The sequence below is a fragment of the Bos taurus genome, chromosome Y, assembly GCF_002263795.3.
Source record: "Bos taurus isolate L1 Dominette 01449 registration number 42190680 breed Hereford chromosome Y, ARS-UCD2.0, whole genome shotgun sequence".
In the NCBI taxonomy this organism is placed as follows: domain Eukaryota; kingdom Metazoa; phylum Chordata; class Mammalia; order Artiodactyla; family Bovidae; genus Bos; species Bos taurus.
Window position 1 is genome coordinate 51,841,071 of NC_082638.1, and position 22,251 is coordinate 51,863,321.

Sequence of the window (22,251 nt, forward strand, 5' to 3'; positions counted from 1 at the left end):
ACGTTGCTAAAACACTCTACAGATTATACGTATAGCAGAGCTTTCAAACTTACAAATAACATGAAATACCAAAATAGGCTGTTACTTTTCCTTTCGCCACCTCTCTCGTTCTCTCTCTCTCTCTCACGCACACACGCACACATACTTTTTAGTGCTAAGACAACTGTATGAAAAAGAGGTAACATATTTTTAAATAACATCTCAATATTCAAACAAAACTATACTTCATGTATTTAAAACAAAAACACATAAATTACACATTGGTTTCTCTGTATTTATTATTGAATAATGCTATAGTTGAATTTTTTGTTTTTAATGGAGTTTATAACTTTGAAATACTTGCTTCAGACTTACTTAAAGTAGACTTAACCGGGTTTTTTTGACCTCCTACTTTTAGATTTGGGGGGTGATGGTTCATAATCAGATGCGTTCACAGTAATGGATGCTACTTCCACCAATCCTGGTTGAAGGGGTTCCAGTGATACCTGAATAACAACTTTTGTTTTAGGAGGTAATCCTTCTAGCTGCTTAGGCTTCTTAAACATTTGATGACACTGGGTCTTGTGCTCCCTTTTCTCTTTACAAGTTAAAAATTGTAGCCGACATTTGGAACACTGGTGAAAACGCTTTGCCCAGTGCTGTCTATAATGACATATGTATAGTGCTTCAGTTTTAAAAATTTGGAGACAAAAGGGGCAAAGTAAGTTCTTAGTGTTACCATGGTATGCTCTGAAATGTGCATCCACATCTGCAAAGAATGATGATCTGTAACTGCAAACCTGGCATACATAGGGCATTTCACCAGGCTTATGATTATCTTTCATGTGCTGTAAGAGAATCTGATCTGCCTCAAAGGACAATTCACAGATTTTACAGACTGTGCAGGGCTCCTGGGAAGTGTGGACACTTTCAATATGACACTGCAGCTGGAAGGGCGTAGGAAACTGGCGGTGGCAGTGCTGGCAGGTGGTGTGGTATTTCCAGCTGTCACCTCTCAGCCTCTCAAGTTCCAAATGGTGCTTCATGTGATTCATAAACTCAACATTTTTTAGAACCTTCAAGCAGCTGTGGCATTTAAAGGCTGTGTGAGTTTTTGGTTCTGGCTGCCCATCTCCTATATGCTGTCCATAGTAGAAGTCACGAAGTAACACAATCAGATTGCCTTCTGTGGGATCAGCAAACTTATTTTGACTTGATACACTTGGAAAGTCAGTTTTTGTCAATACATTTCCCCCTACAGGACTTACAGGCTTGCAATGAACATTGTCCTTTGGAAAAGCTGTTGGACAAGGTTCTCCACTCTGAACATGGCTTAATGAGTTATGAACACTGTCTGGTGTGCTTTGCTGAGTAGTCACTGTATGAAAAGTACCTGAAAGGGACAAAGCTAAAGAATGTTCTCCTATAACTCCATCACTGAGTGTAGACCTTTTGGGACTTGTGCTATTTGTTTCAGAAGTGGAAAGTCGCTTTGATACACGAGGACTTTTATCCATATCTCCTGCAGAAACTGCTGTTTCTACTGGATGCTGCAATGAACTTGTGAAGGTAATCAAAGGAGAACATAACTCTGAAAAGCTATTAGGCATTATTTGTGGTGAAATATTTTTAGAATCTGCTTTGGACAAAGGCTCAATAATAATAGGACTATCTGTTGATCTTGATTCAGAGACAGAAAGTGGCAAGACAGTCTTTGCTTCTGATGTAGGAGTCACATGACTAACAGGCTGTAATTTCTGAGCATTATCTTTCCTGAAGTGACCATACCTATTTCTCCTTGAACAAGAACCTGGGGTAACTCTGTTCAGTATGTTTGAAATGACTGGTTTTGAATTTGAGGTCATCCCAACAAAGATCACATCATCATCCTCATGTACATGTTCCACTCCAACCAAGATGAGTTCAGCATCTTCATCATTTACTAGTTTGGTTTCTCCCTCGCTTTTCTGTGGTTCTGGCTCTTGTTTTTCTTCACATGACATCCATGGTGGTTCCATATTTTAAATACTTTTTTGTTCTTGGAGGGTGTGACCACAAGTCCCAGTGCTTCCTTTAAATAAACTGCCACCTAGGTATAAATATACTACATATTAGTTAAGTACAGAAAAATGTGCTATTTGGTTATCTCCAAAACTCTATGGTAGTTATAAACACCCTTATCTTACAAATAAAGATACTGAGCATCAAAGAGACTAAATGAAAGATGAATAACCTATGACTACAAGTCTACATGACTCAAGAATAATAGCTTTGTTCCATGTTGATTTTAATCTCTTCTAATTAAAAAAAAAAAAAGAAAGAAAAAGAAAAAACAGAATACCACCACTGATCATTAGGAGAAATCACATGTAAAGCACGAGTATTTTTACAACTGCACTATTGTACAGTGTTTAGAAACATGGACTTTGGAGTCAAAGAAGATTAAGCTGGAATTCTAAGTTAATCACACACCAGCTGCATCTTTTTGGGCAAATTTATAACTTTTAAATGTGTTTCCGCACCTTAAAGACAAACATGCTTATTTCTTAGACTTAAGGTTAAGCTCTTTTTAAAAAGCGTCAGCTATTTAATGGCATCTTGTTTTGTAGTAAAATTGGAAAAAAAGTTATCTTAAATGCACATTACAACTGATTCACACATACTAATTTCATAAATGTTAATACAGAAAATAGGTAGCAAATTCAAATATAAAGTATCTATACACAGTTAACAAACAGCATAATTCAATGTCAAGCACTTAACACAGGCCTAGAAAATTGAGAATGAACTCTCTTGATAATCTCACCCCCAAAGCCACACTTATACATCCTAAATTTCTCCCTCTAATCCTGACTAAACTTAAATCCAACAATGCTTCATCCTTCATTCCACATTTCTCTTCCCCACATATCAGGCAAAGTCATGACAGTATTTCTCTAATACCAATATCAGACAGAGACATCAAACACACACACACACACACACACACACAACGGATATTCTGTATGAATACAGATGCAAGAGTCCTCAACAAAATACTTGCAAACAAAACCTAACAACATATAAAAAAGATTATATACCATGATCACGTGGGATTTATGGAGGTATGCAAAGTTGGTTCATTATATGAAAGTCAATCGACATTATGCCATTTTAACACAATAAAGGACAAAAAACACATCTGCCTGCAGAAAAAGCATTTCCCTGAATCTAGCACCTTTTCATAATAGGGGTTAAAGTAAACCACTTAATAACTAAGAACAGAAGAGAACTTTCTCAAAGGGTACCTATAAACGACCCACAGCTAAATCATACTTAATAATGAAACACTGAAAGCTTTCCCTATAAGATTGGGAACAACATAAGGAAGTCTATTCCACACTTTGGTTCAATATTATACTGGCAGTTCTATAACCAGAGCAATCAGGTAAGAAAAAGGAATTGTTGTTGTTGCTTAAAACAAACAAACAAACAAAAAAACAGCCTTCAGAATGGAAAGGAAAAAGTCAAAGTATATTGGAGATACCATACTTTTATATATAGAAAATCCCAAAGAAACCACAGGTATTAGAATTAATAAAAAGCTTGAAGAATATAAGATAAATATTTTAAAAGTCAATCACATTTCTATACAGTAGCAACAAATGTTCTGAAAATGAAGTCAAGTAAACACTTGACTCTACATTAGCATTAAAAATAATACTTAGGATGTCAGAAAGAGAAAGACAAATATCATATGGTATCACTTACATGTGGACTATAAACTATAACACAAATGAACTTATCTGTGAAACAGAAACAGACTCACAGACATAGTGAGCAGACTATGTGATTACCAAGAGAGGAAGGGTGGGAGAGGCATAGACTGGGAGCTGGTGACTAGCAGATGCAAACTATAATGTTAATATATAGAATAGATAAAAAAAGATCCTACTGTGTAGCACAAGGAACTATATTCATAATTTGTGATAAACAGTAATGGGAAAGGATATGAAAAAAATTGTTCGTGCATGTGTGTGTGTTTACATATGAAGGAAAGGAAAGGTAAAAGGAAGGAAAGGAAAGGAAAACTCTTGGCAAGTATGTACAGAAACTGGACCTTGTGTGTTATGGATAGATTTTAAAATGGTGCAACTGCTACAGAAAACAGTCTAAAGCCTCCTCAAAAAATTAAAAATAGAACTACCACATGATTCATCAATTCCACTTCTGAATATAAATTCAAAAGAAGTTAACATGGGGTCTTGAGATATTTGCATAGCCATGCTCAAAGCAGCACTAATCACAACAACTAAGAGGTGGAAGCATCTAAACATCTATCAAATGTGATACATACATATAATGGAACATTATTAAGCCATATAAAGGAAATTCTGCCCCAAGCTACAACTTCATGATCACTTAAGACATCAAGCCAAAGGAAATAAGCCAGTCATAAAAAAGACAAAAGTGTATGTTTCCACTTATATGAAACATCTAATATAGTCAAGCAATAGAAAGGAACAAAGTGGAATGATGGAGTCCAGGGTCCATGGAAACAGGGAAGAAAAGAGGAGTTGTTGTTTAATGGGACAGGTGATGGGTACAGAGTTTCAATTTTGCAAGATGAAAAGGTGTAGAGATCTATTTCATAGCAATGTGATAAGGAATTCCATGATATTTCAGAGGTTAGGACTCCAAACTTTCCTATCAGGGGCCTGGGTATGATTCTCAACCAGGAAACTGTCATTTAAGCTGCATAGAACAGCTAAAAAAATGACAACAACAACAACAAAACAACACTGTGACTCTGTGTGTGTGTGTGTGTGTGTGTGTGTGTGTGTGTGTGTACTTGTGTGAGTTGCTCAGTCGTGTATGACTCATTGTGTCCCCATGGACTGTAGCCCACCAGGCTCCTTTGTCGATGGGATTCTCCAGGCAAGAATACTGGAGTGGGCTGCCATTTCTTTCTCCAAAAAGGCTGATGAAATTGTGTGATATACTTAGCATGTAAAAATGGTTAAAATGGTAAAAATTTAAGTTAGATGTTTGGTTTTTTTACAACAATTAAAAAAAAAATCTAACAACCAGGAAAATAATTTGAATGGACTTTTCACCAAATATGATATGCAAATGGCCAACAATCACAAAAAATACTGCTTAACATGATTGAAAGTGAAAGAAAGTGAAGTCACTCAGTCATGTCTGACTCTTTGCGACCCCATGGATGGTAGCCTATAACGCTCCTCCATCCATGGGATTTTCCAGGCAAGAATGCTGGAGTGGATTGTCATTTCCTTCTCCAGAGGATCTTCCCAACCCAGGAATCGAACCCAGGTCTCCTGCATTGCAGGCAGACATCTTACCTTCTGAGCCACCAAGGAAGCCCGTAACAAAATGTAAATCAGTCTCAGTGAGATACTACTTCACACCTATTAGGTTGCTGCTGCTGCTAAGTCGCTTCAGTCCTGTCTGACTCTGTGCGACCCCATAGACGGCAGCCCACCAGGCTCCCCTGTCCCTGGGATTCTCCAGGTAAGAACACTTGAGTGGGTTGTCATTTCCTTCTCCAATGCATGAAAGTGAAAAGTGAAAGTGAAGTCGCTCAGCCATGTCTGACTCTTAGTGACCCCATGGACTGTAGCCCACCAGGCTACTCCATCCATGGGATTTTCCAGGCAAGAGTACTGGAGTGGGGTGCCATTGCCTTCTCCTACCATTAGGTTGGCTGTAATCAAAAAGAGGAATAATAACAAGTGCTGCAGAGGATGTGGAGAAAAGGAATCTTCATATATTGTTGATGTAATTGCTGTAAAATAGTACAATCACTTTGGAAAAGTGTTTTGTCAGTACCTCAAAAATTAATATAGAGTAGCCATATGATCCAGAAATTTCACTCTTTTGTATATATCCATAAAAAATGAAAATGTTGAGTCCATGCAAAAACAGTGTTCACAGCAACATTATTCACAATAGCCACAAAGAATACACCATCCAAATATTATCCATTAGTTGATGAATGGATAAATAAATGGTGGTATATGCTCACAATGGACTACAGGTAAGCCACATACCATATTGTTATACCATATTCAGCCATAAAAAAAAATGTGCTGCTATACAGCCAAGAAATGGATGAATCTTGAAAATACACAAACTAGGGGACTTTCCTGGAGATCCAGTGTTTAAGACTCTGCACAGGTTCCATCCCTGGGCTAGGAACTAAGATCCCACATGCCACATAGCTAGATAAATAAATATTTGAAAAGAAAACATGGCATCTGAATAAAGCCAGACACAAAGGTCACACATTGTATCTGGAAGAACTGTACATAGAAGAGAAGCAGGAAAGACAAGCATTCTATAATCCAAATGAAACATTTTTTTTTTCCCAGGGAGGAGGAAATGAACTGCTCTAATAAAGGCTGCCAATAAATTAAATAAAATAACAACCTCAGGCTCTACTACAAAGCCACAATCATCAAGACAATATGGTACTGGCACAGAGACAGAAATATAGATCAATGGAAAAAAAACCAGAAAGCCCAGAGGTAAACCCACACACCTATGGACACCTTATCTTTGACAAAGGAGGCAAGAATATACAATGGAGAAAAGACAATCTCTTTAACAAGTGGTGCTGGAAAACTTGTCAATCACTTGTAAAAGAATGAAAGCAGAACACTTTTTGGAGAAGGCAATGGCACCTGACTCCAGTACTCTTGCCTGGAAAATACCATGGACAGAGGAGCCTGGAAGGCTGCAGTTCATGGGGTCGCTAAGGGTCAGCCATGACTGAGTGATTTCACTTTCACTTTTCACTTTCATGCACTGGAGAAGAAAATGGCAACCAACTCCAGTGTTCTTGCCTCGAGAATCCCAGGGCCTGTGGAGCTTGGTGGGCTGTCGTCTATGGGGTCGCACAGAGTCGGACACGACTGAAGTGACTTAGCAGCAGTAGCAGAACACTTTTTAACACCATACACAAAAATAAACTCAAAATGGATTAAAGATCTAAACATAAGACCAGAAATTATAAAACTCCTAGAGGAGAACATAGGCAAAACACTCGCTGACATACATCACAGCAGGATTCTCTATGACCCACATCCCAGAATATTGGAAGTCAAAGCAAAAATAAACAAATGGGACCTAATTAAACTTAAAAGCTTCAGCACAACAAAGGAAACTATAAGCAAGGTGAAAAGGCAGCCCTCAGAATGGGAGAAAATAATAGCACATGAAGAAACTGACAAACAGCTAATCTCAAAAATATACAAGCAACTCCTGCAGCTCAATTCCAGAAAAATAAACATCCCAATCAAAAAATGGGCCAAAGAACTAAATATACATTTCTCCAAAGAAGACATACAGATGGCTAACAAACACATGAAAAAATGCTCAACAATCACTCATTATCAGAGAAATGCAAATCAAAATCCACAATGAGGTACCATGTTATGCCAGTCAGAATGACTGCAATTCAAAAGTCTACAAGCAATACATGCTGGAGAGGGTGTGGAGAAAAGGGAACCCTCCTACACTATTGATGGGAATGCAAATTAATACAGCCACTATGGAGAACAGTGTGGAGATTCCTTAAAAAAAATAAGAAAAAAAAAAACCTGGAAATAGAACTGCCATACAACCCAGTGATCCCACTGCTGGGCACACACACTGAGGAAACCAGAATTGAAAGAGACATGTGTACCCCAATGTTCATCGCAGCACTGTTTCTAATAGCCAGGACATGGAAGCAGCCTAGATGACCATCAGCAGATGAATGAATCAGAAAGCCATGGTACGTATAAACAATGGAGTATTACTCAGCCATTTAAAAGAATACATTTGAATCAGTTCTAATGAGGTGAATTAAACTGGAGCCTATTATAAAGACTGAAGTAAGCCAGAAAGAAAAACACCAATACAGTATACTAACACATATATATGGAATTTAGAATGATGTAACAACAACACTGTATGCAAGACAGCAAAAGAGACACAGATGTATAGTGTTTTGGACTGTGTGGGAGAGGGAGGGGAGAATGATTTGGGAGAATGGCATTAAAACATGTATAATATCATATTCGAAATGAATCACCAGTCCAGGTTGAATGCAGGATACAGGAGGCTTGGGGCTGCTGCACTGGGATGACCCAGAGGAATGGTATGGGGTGGGAGGTGGGAGGAGGGTTCAGGATGGGGAATACGTGTACACCCATGATGGGTTCATGTTGATATGGCAAAACCAATACAATATTGTAAATTTAAAATAATAATAATAATAATAAAAATTTTTTAAAATAAAAAAAAATAAAAATTGACCACTGAGTTAAACATTTGGAATTCACTGGTGACCTTGACAAGAGTGGATTTAAAGGAAAATGAGAGAAATGGAGATAAAAAATTCTACAAACAACTCTGCAGAAGTCCATAATAAGAAAACATAAAATAAAAAAAAGCAGAAGCAGGATGTGTCACAAAAGACAAATTTTTAATGAGAGGTGACATTATAGTCAGTCTGTTTGCTGATGGGAACCGTCCAGAGAAACAGAAAACTTAATCCAGGACAAAGAAGAGACTTGCTAGAATATCACTGAATAAACAAGAATTGAGTAGAAAATGGCAACCCACACCAGTACTCTTGCCTGGAAAATCCCATGGACGGAGGAGCCTGGTAGGCCACAGTCCTGGGGTTTTCGAAGAGTCAGACAGGGCTAAGAGACTTCACTTTCACTTTTCACTCTCAGGAATTGGAGAAGGAAATGCCAACCCACTCCAGTGTTCTTGCCTGGAGAATCCCAGGGCTGGGGGACCCTGGTGGGCTGCTGTCTATGGGATTGCACAGAGTCAGACATGACTGAAGTGACTTAGCAGCAGAAGCAGCAGCACACAAGAAGTGAACACAAGCCAAATAATTTGCTCACAGTAACAAGACTGAGATCATATGCAGAAAGGCTGTCATGGTGGATTACTGGGTATGGTCACCAGCCTTCAAGATGACCCTGTGAATCACATGTCCTGATATTCCCACCCCTATGTAGTTCTCTCTCAAACTATCACAGGGTTGACCTGTGAGACTAAGCAAATACAGAAGTGAAGATGTGTAACGTCTGAAAAAAGACTGCACTTTATCATGGGTGCAAGTTCTTTCCTGAATCACTCATTCTGGGAAAAGACAGCAGCCTCCACACGAGCAGCCCCTTGGAGAGGCCCACAGAAGGAGGAACTGAGGCCTCATGAGTACAGCCAAGTGAGAGAACTTACATTCAATAAGCCAAGTTTTCAGAGGTTGCCAAACCAGATAAAAGCTTGACTACCACCTCAGGAGGGACCCTGAGGCTAAACTACCCAACTGGATTCTAGACCAATAGATATCAAGTGTAAGTTTTTTCAAACTATTCAATTTTGAGATAATATGTACAACACAAACAGTTCGAGGTATAATATCATTCACATCATACTTACACACAGAAGAGTTCTCCTATAAATATGGTAAAACTTAAAAAACACAAAACAAACCAAAACACCTAAAAACAGGAGTTGCCTGGCAGTCCAGTGGTTTGATTAGGACTCAGCCCTCTCACTGCCAGGATCCTGTGTTCGATCCCTGGTTGGGGAACTAATATCCTATGAAGCCACATGTTGTGACCAAAACCAAACATGCTGTCAAGTTCAAAGCTGTACCAGCAATAGATAACTATGCAACAGAGCTGTAGGCACAAGTTGCTGGGCATAAAGCTACCTATCATCTTTTTTACTGGCATGAAATGAACTCAGATGCTCCCCCACCCCCATCCAGTGGAGTTCAATTACTTAATGAAATGAAGCTCTTACAGGTGCAAAAATGAGCAAGTAATCCCATGTAAACATGTTAAATCACAACACATTTTCTTTGAATGAACCACTTTATTCATTTGGCCGTGCTGCTTGGCTTGTGGGGTCCCAGTTCCCTGACCAGAAGTTAAATCCAGACCACTGCAGTGAAAGCCAAGAATCCTAATCTCCAGGCCACAAGGGAATTCCCATACCTTCATTACTTTGCTTTTGTAGCTAAAACCTTAGGATATGTGCATTGCTCCATTTTAGCCTCACCAAGTGGTAGGAGTCAGCTCTACACAGCTTAAAACCCATGGTGCTCTTACTTTTTTTTTCTTTCAAGAATGCAGGAGAAAGCAAGCCAGTAGCCTCCCTGCCTGCTTTTAATGTTTCAACTCAGAGAGCTTCAGAGTGACCTGAAACCATGATTGCCCTGAAGTCACCACCCGCAATCAGGGTCAGCTAATCCCCAGGAGAACTCTCTCTCCACAGCAACATGTCAGCCCATGAATGAAAGGAGAAAAACGGAAGGCAAGAAAGACACAACTTTGTTCCTTATTGTAAAAATGTCTGTCACCTTACCTCAGGGGCACATTGAAAACCTGAGTGCCCTTCCCAGGCAGGAGAAGGTCACATCCTGGGGTCGGGCAGAGGGAAAGGTCAGGGTGAGTCACCTCTTCCTGAAACATTCTATCCCCCAGGCCCTACCTGGTCCTACCCTACAGATGCTGACCAGGTGTCTCACACTCAACCAGAGCAAGTGATTGAACTCCTCTTCCCTGAGCTTCTTCCTCCCACCTCCCTTCTCTCAGTAACAAACAAACAAACAAACAAACAAACAAATACCTCATCTGCCACCTTTCCGAACCAAAGGCCTGAATCTCGGGGCCCCCAGGGACAGGGGCAGCCCTGGAGTCCGAGGAGAGGCAGAGCAAACAGGAAAACGACCAAAGCGCCGCGGCAGTGGAGAGGCCACTAGATTGATTTTTTTTTTTTTTGCTGTGCCCGCCTGACTGTGTCTGGTTGCAGAACCGGGTTGGGCCCGAGTCATAAACCCGCGTGAAGATTTGTATATGTGTGTGTGTTTAAATATATTAAGTTCCACAGGAGACCTGGGAGGGGCGGGGGGCTGGGGGCATGACAGGCCCTTTCCGCGAGCTGGCTTGTCCCACCCCTAGGACAGGAAGGCTGCTGGAGAGCTGCTCCCACCCAGACTAGAGAGGGGAGAGGGCGAAAGGGGCCTGGGGCCTGTAGGCCCGGCCTCAAGCTCCCTTGGCCCTCAGAGGCCGTCTCGCCGAGCAAGGCCCCGCCAGATTGGGGATCTGAGAAACCCTTCCCTGGGCACTCTGGCACCGCTTTGGCCGCACCAGGCCCCAGTCCTTACCGGTCCCCGTGGGCGGCGATGCCAGAACTGCCGGCAGCTCACCTGCACCAAAACAGTCCCTGGGTTAAGTCTGAGGAGGCAGGCCCGAGGGAACAATGCCTCCTCAGGCCTGGGACGCCGCTTCAACTGCCGGCGTGTCCGCTGCCAAGGACGATTGGTTGCCAGGTGTTGACGCCTGCAATCGGATTGGCCGCTAGGCCGAGTTCCGCGCATGCGCGCGCGGTGGCCCCCTCTGGAGGCAACTGCTGGGGGCGTAGTCAGGCTGAACCTGAATCTGAAGTGTCTTGGGTCTGTCAAGATTGCGCAGCTCACCAAAGGGGAAAAAAGAAAATAGATTGCACAGTCGCCAGGGCACAGGGCTGAGAACGACCTCCGAGTCTACCAGGGGACTTCAATGATGGTGTCTAGCACTCACAGCCCTCAGGGGTGACCTGCCCCTTGCTTAAGAAACTTGACCGTACACCTGGATCTTGAAGCCCCTTCTCTTGGAATTCCATTTTGCTCAATGCAGGGCAGCCTGCCCCCGATTTTGCACAGCTAGAGTGAGCTGAGCCGAGAAGACAACGGCAACCCACTCCAGTACTCTTGCCTGGAAAATCCCATGGACGGAGGAGCCTGGTAGGCTGCAGCGCATGCGGTCGCTAAGAGTCGGGCACGACTGAGCGATTTCACTTTCACTTTTCACTTTCATGCATTGGAGAAGGGAAGGGCAACCCACTCCAGTATTCCTGCCTGGAGAATGCCAGGGACAGAGGAGCCTAGTGGGCTGCTGTCTATGGGGTCGCACAGAGTCAGACGGGACTGAAGCGACTTAGCAGCAGCCTAGTGAGCTGAGAATGAGCTTTACTTCTTTTTCTTTTTCTTTTTTTTTAATTTTAGAGCCTACAGTTTTTAATGGCTGAGGAAAACCGAAAAGCATATTATTTTCTGACGTGAAAATTGTGTGAAGTTCAATTTTTGGTGTCCTTAAAGTTGAAACAGGGACTTGCCAGTTCCTTTGGTTATTGTCTATGACTGAAAACTTGATCAATCGTCAAAGATCATATTCGCAAAGCCTAAAATAGTTCTTTTTGGGCCCTTTACAGAGTCTTTTTAAAATGCTCTGTTCTGCTGGAAGTCTCCTAGTAGTCATATGGGGGAATAAAGTCTTGGTTTTGTTACAATATTTTCTTCTCTATTATATTCATTTTTCATTCTTTATTAATTGCATTCCTTCTTATCGCTATAAGTTTGTTCTGTTGCGCATCTTTACAACTTTTTGAGATAGTTATTTGTAACTCTTATTTCTCTTATATGTAATGCTATAAGTTTACTTTAATTTGTTGTTGTTGTTGTTCAGTCTGTCAATCATGTAGGACTCTTTGCAACCCCATGCACTGCACGCAGCACACCAGGCTTCGCTGTCCTTCACTATCTCCTGGAGTTTGCTCAGACTCATGTCCATTTAGTTGGTGATACTATCCAACCATCTCATCCTTTGCTGCCCACTTCTTCCTGCCCTCAGTCTTTCCCAGCATCAAGGTCTTTTCCAATGAGTTGGCTTTTCACATCAGGTGGCCAAACTATTGGATCTTCAGCTTCAGCATCAGTCCTTCCAGTGAATATTCAGAGTTGATTTCCTTTACGATTGACTGCTGAATCTTGCTGTCCAAGGGACTCTCAAGAGTCTTCGCCAACACCACAGATCAAGAGCATCAATTCTTTGGCACTCAGCCTTCTTTATGATCCAACTGTCACATCCATACATGACTGCTGGAAAAACCATAGCTGTGACCAGATGGACTTTGTCAGCAAAGTAATGTCTCTGTGTTTTAATATGCTGTCCAGGTTTGTCATAGCTTTTCTTCCAAGGAGCAAATATCTTTTAATTCTGTGGCTGCAGTCACCACCCACAATCATTTTGGACCCCAGGAAAATAAAGTCTGTCACTGTTTCCATCGTTTCTCCATACAACTTTAACTGTGTCTCACAATTTTTGCTGCATAGTTTGTTCATTATCATTCACTTCAAGTATATCCTAATATTCTCTTCTTAAGACAAAGATTATATATTGTATGGGCTTCCCTGGTACCTCAACTGGGAAAGAACTTTCCAGCCAATGCAGGAGACACAAGAGGCCTGGGTTCGATCCTGGGTCAGGAAGATTCCCCTGGAGAAAATAATGGCAATCTGCTCCAGTAGTCTTGCCTGAAAATTCCATGGAGATATATATTATGGATTAATGTAGTTAGTGATATTTTCCAAATGAATGGCATTTTAAAAGATGTTTCTTTGTCAATTTCTCATGATTGCATATGGTCAGATCACACAATATAAATATTATTGATCCTTTGTATTTGAAGATTTCAATTCAGTTAAGTGTACCATACTTTAGATTTCCATTCCAGTGAAGTCAAAATGAAGAGGGTGTGATGTAGACAAAATACTTGCAATGTCTAAAATATATATCTGTGAAATGACCTCCATTAAGCCTCACAATTATTCCAGCATCTTTCAGTAGGGTACCTTTAACTAAGTTCCAGGTTTTATGCAAATTTTACCAGCTTTTCCAAAAATGTTCTTTTCCAGTTTCATATTCCCATACAGGATACTGAACTGCATGAGGATATATAGCCAAAAGCTACAGATACCTCCCTTAGTTTACTCTGGTCTATAGCAGTTTCCTAAACTTTCCTTGCTTTACATGACTTTTGACAATTTTCAGGAGTCCTTCAGGGACAGGCATTTTGCACAATGACTCTCAATATGGGTTTGATATGTTTCTCCTGGTTGCACTGGGGTTTATATATTTTTAGAACTATACCTCCAAGGCAAAATATCTTTCTTATCACTTCCCATCAAGGATTCATACTATCAATATGACTTACCACTAGTTCCTCTGCTATAAAGTTATCTCCTTCCCTCTGACATATTCTGTTCTTTAGAAACAAGTCACTAAACCCAGCCTACACTTGGGGAGGGGCATGGACTCTCATCTTGAGGAAAATATCTAAGAGAAACACAAGTTACTGAGTATACAAATTAATTGAAACTCATTTATAAGGAAGATCTTGTTCTTCTAGCCATATCTTTTCATTTTAAATTAATTTAATTAAATTAAAGTAAAGATTTAAGAGGTTTCCCAGGTGGTGCTAGTGGTAAAGAACTTGCCTCCCAATGCAGGAGATGTAAAAGACACCCAGGTTCAGGAAGATCCCCTGGAAAGGGAAATGGCGACCCCTGCCCATATTATTGCCTGGGTAATCCCATGGAGAGAGGAGCCTGGCAGGCTACACTGATGAGGTCACAAAGAGTCAGACAGGACTGAAGCTGCTGAACACACACAAAGATTTAATACCTCAGTCACACTAGCTACATTTTAACATCTCCAAAGTGGCATATTAGACAAGGACATAGAAAACATATTCATTGAGAATTCCCTAGTGATCTGGTTGTTAGGGCTTTGTGCTTCCACTGCAGGGAGCAGAGATTCCATCCCTGGTTGAAGATCTAAATCCCTTAATCCTCACAGCAAAGCCAAAAAAAAAAAAAAAATCCTACCAGATGAACACTCCATCTGAAAATTCAGATAAAGGATATAAACAGGTAACCTCAGAGAAGAGAAACATAGGCATTTATATATGTGAAAAGCTTGTTGTCCTTATTAGGGCATACATGTAACAATTATTTAAAAGTTTTCTATTGCTGCAGAAACTTCTGGGAATAGCACTGACTTAGATCATTGTTTTGCCAACCTTTCTTCTTTTCAAATGTAATGCACATTAACACATGAAACTGCTTTATCTCCATCTCAAAAATTTTCTGTTTTCAATATCATTCAGCTTAAGTATTTTATTTTTCCCATAACAATTTCTCTCAGGACCAGTAAGTTATTCAGGTTCAGAAGCAGGAGTAGGAGGAGCCTAAACCACAATATTAAAGAAGCTTGTGAGTTACAGATGGAGAAGGTAATGGCACCCCACTCCAGTACTCTTGCCTGGAAAACCCCATGCTCAGAGGAGCCTAGTAGGCTGCAGTCCATGGGATCCCTAAGAATCTGACATGACTGAGCGACTTCACTTTCACTTTTCTCTTTCATGCATTGGAGAAGGAAATGGCAACCCACTCCAGTGTTCCCAGGGATGGGGGAACCTGGTGGGCTGTGCGACCTATGGGGTTGCACAGAGTCAAACACGACTGAAGTGACTTAGAAGCAGTAGTGAATTACAGAGGTGCCACTTTCACACTTTGGGTTCCTGGCAATCCTTAATCTATCCTCAGACTGGGTGAAGTTATATTGCTTCATTTTCAAACTTTGGGAGTTATTTCCTCCGTATTTATCTTTCTAGGTTTTTGTTTGGCCATGCCACGGAACCTGTGGGATCTTAGTTCCATAACCAGGGTGTTGAACCCTGGCCATTGGCAGTGAAAGCATCAAGTCCTAACCACTGAACCACCAGGGAATTCTCATATCTTTTTCTTTCTTTCTTTCAAATATTTATTCATTTACTTGGCTGTGCTTGGTTTTAGTTCCAGCACAAGGACTCTTCAGTCTTCACTGTAGCATGTGGGAGGCAGGATTTTTAACTGTCACATGCAGTATTTCTAGCAGCAGTATGTGGGATCTAATGCCCTGACCAGGGAATGAATTTGGACTCCCTAATGGGGGAGCACTGAGTCTTACTACTGGACTACAGAGATGTCCTTCCCATGGTCAAACCCAGGTCTCCCACATTACAAGTGAATTCCTTACTGTCTGAGCCACTGTAGCTTTGACTATAACAACTTTGGTCAGCAGAGTGATGCATTTGCTTTTTTTTGATGCTATCTATGTTTGTCATAGCTTTTCTTCCAAGGAGCTAGCTACTTTTAATTTTGTGGTTACATTCACCATCCACAGTGATTTTGGAGTTCAAGAAAATAAGATCTGCTGTTATTTTCACTTTTTCTCCATTTGTTTGCCATGAAGTGATGGGACCAGATGTCACAATGTTCATTTTTTGAATATTGAGTTTTAAGCCTGCCTTTTCACTCTCCTCTTTCCCTGTCATCAAGAGGATCTTCATTTTCTGTTATTAGTGTGGCAGCATCTGCATGTCTGAGGTTGTCGCTATTTCTCCCAGAAATCTTGATTCCAGATTGTGCTTCATCCAGCCCAGCATTTTTAATGATGTACTCTGCATATAAGTTAAATAAGTAGGGCAACAGTACACAATCTTGACATACTCCTTTCCCTATTCAGAACCAGTCTCTTGTTCCATGTCCAGTTCTAACTGTTGCTTCTTGACCTGCATACAGATTTCTCAAAAGGCATGTCAGATGGTCTGGTATTCCCATCTCTTTAAGAATTTTCCAGAGTTTGTTGTGGTCCACACAGTCAAAGGTCTCATCACTTCATGGCAAATAGACAAGGAAACAAAGAATCAGTGACAGACTTTATTTTCTTGAGCTCCAAAATCACTGCAGATGGTGACTGCAGCCACGAATTTAAAAGATGCTTGCTCCTTGGAATAAAAGCTGTGACAAACCTAGATGGCATATTAAAAAGCAGAGACATTACTTTGCCAACAAAGGTCAGTGGAGTCAAGGCTATGGTTCTTCCACTAGTCATGTATGGATGTGAGAGTTGGACCATAAAGAAGCCTGAGCACCAAAGACTGGACACTTTTGAACTGTGATGTTGGACAAGACTCTTGAGAGTCCCTTGGACTGGAAGGAGATCCAACCAGTCAATCCTAAGGGAAATCAACCCTGAATATTCAGTGGAAGAACTGATGCTGAATGTCCAATACTTTGGCCTCCTGATGGGAAGAGTCAACTCATTGGGAAAAAAACAAACAAACAAACAAACAAACCTGATACTGGGAACTATTGAAGGCAGGAGCAGAAGGTGTGACAGAGGACATGATGGTTGGATGGCATCAGCAACCCAACGGAACGAGTTTGAGCAAGCTTCGGGAAATGGTGATGGACAGGAAAGCCTGGCATACTGAAGTTCATAGGGTCACAGGGAGTCAGACACGACTGAGAAACTGAACAACAAAAGCCAGGCAGGGTCTCTATGTACAGCTGGCTGAACCTCAATAGGGCTTTTTTGAATTTCTGGAGGTGGGTAGAACTTAATTTTTAGCCAGATCCCTTGCTGCAACACGTCTGGAATATTTTGTGTTTGTAGTCAATCTTCTTTGTAGTTTTTCTGGGTGACACTTGGGAGTCAGTGTTCCTCACAATGATGGATGCTGTCTCTCTCAGTCCCAGCTGAACTGAAGTTTGGATCATGACCTCTGTTTCAGGAGGCAACCCTCACAATTGCTCTGGCTTTTTGAAAGACTGATGATTCTTTGTTTGGTGCTCTGTCTTTTCCTTCATTTTCAAACACTGTAGCCAGCACTTGGAATATGGAAAGACCCTCTTATTTCAGTGCCTCCAAGTGTGATTTATGAAGGATGTCACCAGTTTGAAAATTTCGAAGCAAAACAGACAAAGCAAATTGTTCATGTTTCCATGCCATATTCTAAAACGTACCTCTACATTGGCCAAGGCTGACAGTCTGTAATTGCAAACACGGCACACATAGGGCATTTTGCCAGGTTTGTGACTGTCCTTCATGTGCTATAAGAGAACCTGATCTGTTTTGAAGGACAATTCACAGATATAACAGACCGTGGAGGGCTCCCGGGAAGCATGGACACTTTCAATGTGACACTGCAACTGGAACAGGGTGGGAAACTGGTGGTGGCAGTGCTGGCAGGTAGTGTGGATTTCCCAGCTGTCACCCTTCTGCCTCTCCAGGTCCAGATGGTTCCTCACATGGGTCATAAACTTGACATTTTTTAGAACTCTCAAGCAACTGAGGCATTTAAAGACTGTGTGAGTCTTCTGTTCTGACTGCCCATCTCTTGTATGCTGTCCATAGTAAAAGTCATCAAGTAACATGATCAGATTTCCTTTCATGGGATCAACAGTCTTGCTCTGACTTGCAAGAGTCAAAAAGTCCGTTTTCTCCAGCCCATCCAACTACATGTTCTGTCTGGATCCATAAGACTGAAGCATGCCTGGTCATTTGCGTGAGTCTGTGAAAATGATGCCCCACGGTGAACATGGCTCGGTGAGGTCAGGAGACCTTCCAAGGTCATAATCGTGTCCTTTGTAGGAGAAATACCTACAGGGGCCATGGTGGAGGCAGGTCCCCCTGGGATTCCATTGCTGAGTTTGGGTCTTTTGGGATTCCCACTGTTACATTTTACATCTGAAGTGGGACATTGCTTTGAATTAAGAGGACTTTCATCCTTGCCTGCTATTGAGAGACTAGCTCCAGATAGACAATGAGGCCGCAGAGAGAGCAATTCTTAATTGTGAAGCACAGCTTCCAGAGAGCTCGTTTTATAATCAGGTTTAGATGAAGGCTCAAAAATAACAGGACTGTTTTTTCTTCCCCATTCAGACTGAGAAGCTAATGATACAGCCACTGGTTCTGATGCTGGGGTCCTGAGATTTGCAGGTTGCAATGTGCAGGAGGGATCTGGACTCACATGGCCCTTCTTTCTTCTTGAAGATGCATCCCTGGTCACTCTGTTCAAAATGTTAGAAATGACTGGCTTTGAACTTGAAATCACTCTGACAAAGAGAGTTTCAGCATCCTCATTGACATGCTGCACTCCAACAAAGATGACCTCAGCATCATCATTATCCTCATCTCTGGGTTTGGACCCTGCGGTCTTTGTCTCGGGTTGTGGTCATGCTTGTGCTTCCTCACATAGGAAGAGATGGGCCATTTTACAATCACTTTTGGCTTCAAGTGGCCCCTTCCAGTGTTTTTTCCACCTAAAGGCAACCACAGAACAAGGTCATCCCCTCTGATCTCAGGTGTCACTTTCTGTGGTTTCAGTTAACCCTCAGTTGTTCACTGAAAATATTAAATGGAAAACTCCAGAAATACATAACTCATAAGTTTTAAATTGCATGTCATTCTGAGGAGTAGGATTGGAATCTCACACCATCCTGTTTCCTCCTGCCCAGAAATGTGAATCGAACTTAGTCCTGCACATCTCACCCATTTGTCACTCGGTTACCACAATGACTGTTGAGATGTCACAGAGCTTGTGACCAAGTCACCCTTATTTTACTCAATAATGGCCCCAAACCGTAAGTGGAGTGATGTTGGTTATTTAGACATGCCAGAGAGAATCCTTTAAGTGCTACCTTTAAGTGAAAAGATCAAAGTTCTCAATTTGATATAAAAAGAAAAAAAAGTATGCTGAGGTTGCTAATATCTGTGGTGAATGTGAAGCAGAGAAAAGAAATCTGGGTTAGTTTTGCTGTCAAACTGCAAACTGCAAAAGGTATGGCCACAGAGCATAGTGCATAGTTAGGGTGAAAAAAAAATCACAAAATTAGTTCAGTAATATATTTTACATAGAGACTACATTCACAAAACTGTTATAAAAATATGTTGTTATAATTGTTCTATGTTATTATTACACCTTCCCTGGTGGCTCAGATGGTAAAGTGTCTGCTACTATTCAGGAGACCTGGGTTCCATCCCTGGAGAAGGAAATGGCAACCCAATCCAGAATTCTTGCCTGGGAAATCCCATCACAGAGGAGCATAGTAAGCTGCAGTCCATCAGGTTGCAAAGAGTTGGACACGACTGAGCAACTTCACTTTCACTTTCCTGTTATTATTAGGAAGTTGCCAATCTCTTACTGTTCTTTTATAAAATAAACTGCATCACAGGTATGTTTGTATAGAAAAACCATTGTGTATATAGGGTTTGATACTATGTGTGGTTACAGATGTCCACTGGGGGTCTTGGAACTTATTCTCTGCAGATAAGTGGTGATGATTATATTTCTTCCAAAAGACAAAATTAGTACCTGATTTAATCATCAGCTGAAACATTGAGATAACTATTAACACCCTTAGACATAAGGAAACATCTCAAACTCAGTTAAGTGACATGATCATTTTAAACTTCCTTCTCCAGACCCTACTTTTGCCTTGTCTCCCCATAGTGGCCCCAGTGCTCCTGTTAAACTCTACAGGAGAGCTGGTAGGCACCACTTTGCTTATAGATCTCCAATCTCACTCAGAAATGCTGACCAACATAAAATGTCCAAAAGAGCCCCCAGCTGTCCCTTGGGGGTGCCCCTCACTCCCTCCATTCTCTGAGTCCAGAAGGCACCAGATTCTATACATGGATCAAAAATATATATAAAAAAAAAAAAAATTCCAGAAAGTTCTCATAGCAAAACTTGAACCTGCCTCATGCTGGCAACTATATATACACATACATACACACACACACATACATACATACAAAATACCAAAATACATACATATGCATATATACACATACATGTATATGCATATACATATATGTGTATATATATAGCATGTACATTGTACTTGAAACTATTTACACAGCATTGGCATTGTATTAGGTATTACAAGGAATGTGGAGATGATTTAAAGTATGTGGGAGCATCCCCTTAAGTTACGTGCAAAGACTATACCATTTTATATAAGGAACTTGAGCATCCATGGATTTTGGTATCTGTGGGTGCAGGGTTCCCAGACCCAATCTCCCAAGGGTACCAAGGAGAGAGGACAGGGCCTTCTCAGGACTTCTGCTACTCCCCCTGCCTTGGACACTGTCTCAAGTACTGTCACCCAACTCCTGACCTGCTTCAGTCCACAGTTTCTCTGCCAGGCTTCCCTGACCCTGATGTCAGAAATCACAGCCTCCCCCAACTCACATGCCATATTCAACTCCAGAGCTATTGGGTTGCTGTATTGTTGTTTCTAGAACAAGTTCTGGTGTCTGTCAGTGCTACATGTCTGCTGCATAAATAAACAGTAGCTGTTATGAATACAATCTTTTATCTGTACCACAGGCTTGACCCACTAATTCCTGGCTCCCCAGGTTCTTACACTTGATCTTAGCAAAGAAGCTGACAAGCAATTTCTCCAAGCATTTAATGAATTCCAAATCTTAATGAATTAAAAGTATCATGCAAGGGAGAAAGTCAGCCAGTATGTAGTTGGATGCTGACAGGGGCAGTAGTGGTCATTGAAATAAAAGGTTTGTAACACAATTTCTCTCCATATAATACATTTGTTGATAGCTTCCATGCTGTTAACACGTTTCATTGACATTAAGGGACATTCTACAGTTTACATTTGACCATTTCTGATACCAGATCACATTTCATCAGCAGCATATTATAGTTTGTTTGGTTGTGTATAAATGATAGCCCTAGCGGTAAAGGTCTCTCCTGACAATGCAAAAGATGTAAGAGATGCAGGTTCCATCTCTGGGTCAGGACGACCCCCTGGAGGAGGGCATGGCAACCCACTGCAGTATTCCTGCCTGAAGAATCCTATGGACAGAGGAGCCGGGTGGGCTACAGTCCATAGCGTTGCTGCTGCTGCTGCTGCTACTAAGTGGCTTCAGTCGTGTCCGACTCTGTGTGACCCCAGAGACAGCAGCCCACCAGGCTCCACTGTCCCTGGGATTCTCCAGGCAAGAACACGAGTGGGTTGCCATTTCCTTCTCCAATGCATGAAAGTGAAAAGTCAAAGTGAAGTCGCTCAGTCGTGCCCGACTCCCAGCGACCCCATGGACTGCAGCCCACCAGGGTCCTCCGTCCATGAGATTTTCCAGGCAAGAGTACTGGAGTGGGGTGCCATTGCCTTCTCCAAGTCCATAGTGTTGCAAGGAGTCAAACATTACTGAAGCAACTGAACACACACACATACATATGTATATATGTGTATATTTTATAGTGGTATGAAAAATAATTCTGTGGGACTTCCCTGGTGATCCAGTATTTAAGACTCCTCACTTCCAGGCCAGGGTCATGGCTTCAATCCCTGTCAGAGACCTATGATCCCACATGCCACTGGGTGTGGCAGAAAAAAAAAGAAAGAAAAGGAATAATGCTGCATTTTACAGCTGATGTCATCTTAGATTTAATGGAAATTTCTGTTTTTCATAAGCACAATCCAGCCTACTAAATTCATGTCACAAGTCACTAATGGGATGCTAGCTGCATTATATAGGCAAATGGTTTAAACAGGAATTTACAAATTGGCTTGCTTCCTGTTTG

General features: G+C 41.4%; 1 long non-coding RNA gene across 1 annotated transcript; it reads right to left on the bottom strand.

Moving 5' to 3' along the window:
- Window positions 1-260: 260 nt before the first annotated feature.
- Window positions 261-11,312, bottom strand: LOC132344709 (uncharacterized). Its single transcript, XR_009493662.1, has 2 exons — window positions 11,204-11,312; window positions 261-2,068 (listed from the first exon to the last, which is right to left on the bottom strand). It is a non-coding gene; the product is annotated as an uncharacterized lncRNA (long non-coding RNA).
- Between the last annotated feature and the right edge of the window lie 10,939 nt (window positions 11,313-22,251).